This window comes from Salvelinus sp. IW2-2015, linkage group LG27, assembly GCF_002910315.2.
Source record: "Salvelinus sp. IW2-2015 linkage group LG27, ASM291031v2, whole genome shotgun sequence".
Classification (NCBI taxonomy): domain Eukaryota; kingdom Metazoa; phylum Chordata; class Actinopteri; order Salmoniformes; family Salmonidae; genus Salvelinus; species Salvelinus sp. IW2-2015.
In genome coordinates, this window is record NC_036867.1 from 1,391,735 (window position 1) to 1,393,400 (window position 1,666).

Sequence of the window (1,666 nt, forward strand, 5' to 3'; positions counted from 1 at the left end):
TAATAATAATATGCATATTGTACGAGCAAGAATTGAGAACGAGGCCGTTTGAAATGGCCACCTCTTTCCAGGTTACTCAATGCTCCTCTTACAGCCATAACAGGTTAATAATCGATAAAATTGAAGACGGGATGATCTGTGTTCAATACCGGAGGAAAACAATGTGTAGCATGCTTTCTGGTCTCCCGCCTCTAACAAACAGGACACGTCGAGTGACTCGACTTCAAGATGGCCGTACTTCTTCATTACACAAAGGAATAACCTCAACCAATTTCTCAGGACTGTTGACAACCAGTGGAAGCGGTAGGAACTGCAAGCAGGTCGCTTAGAAATCTAGTTTCCTAATGAAACCTACTGAAAAGAGAGTGACCTCAAAATAAAAAATAAAAAATCTGAATGGTTTGTCCTCGGGGTTTCGCCTGCTAAATAAGTTTTGTTATGCACACAGACATGATTCAAACAGTTTTAGAAACTTCAGAGTGTTTTCTATCCAAATATCCTAACAATATACATATCTTATCTTCTGGGGATGAGTAGCTGGCAGTTGAATTTGGGTATGCTTTTCATCCAAACTTGAAAATACTGCCCCCGATCCTAGAGAAGTTAAACAATAAAAGCAAATTTACCAACATTTCTGAAAATTGATTTATACTCAGAATTGCAAAATATAACATTTTCTAGTTCGTTTTACAACTTACAACCATAAAAAAACAATTTATTGCATGACAAACAATGAAACTGACATACACCAAAAACACCATACATTTAGTTCATTAAAAAAAAGTACTATTTATTTAGATGGGTGACATTATCTGCCAAAGTAACAGCCCTGTAGACAAAGAAGAGCTCTCCAGTAGGTACCAAAACATTCAAATGCCATTTTCTCAAAAGTGAGGTTACAAGTTAATCAACATTACTTTCCCATTGTTCCTCAACTGTAGTGTATGATATAACATTTTCTAGTTCTGAGTCTCTACTTTCATCCAATGTAAAAAACACAATTTCAAATTTTGCTACATGAGACCTTCATAGATTTTAAACAAATACATGTATGTTATTGAACAACCCCATGCCATGATTACATAGTGGAAAAACACACCAATCTCTTTCATAATTTCTTTAAACTATAAAAGCTAATTTACCAACATTTCTGAAAAGTGATACATATCGTTTTGGAATGAAACTCTTCTTATGTTTCCCCATCTGAGCTCAGAGTAGATGAGATATTTAGTGTTTGTCTCTGTTGTGTTGAAGACCAATCAAGCAGGAGAGACCAGCCTCCCCTGTACCCAGCTGTGTGTCCATGAAGAGTGACCGGTCTATGGGTCGTCCTATACACTTTAGAGAGGGAGACTTTTCTACTGAACAAAGGTAAGAAGAACTCATGGGTCATGGTCAGTGAGTTACACAACACTGTCTCTAGTCATTTCTCCTCTCCCATTTTCCCATTTATTTTGATGTTTTCATAATCCATAGGCTAATCCTTTGGTCCATTTTCATAGTCCTAAAACAATATTAAACAAACACAACATTCCCTCTGTGTGTGTGTGTGTGTGTGTGTGTGTTACCTCTCTGTGTGTGTCTATGTGTGTGTCATGTTTTGTCCACAGAAACCAACAGGAGAGATCAGAGTCAGAGATTCTCAGTGGTCAGTCTTCCCAGAGTC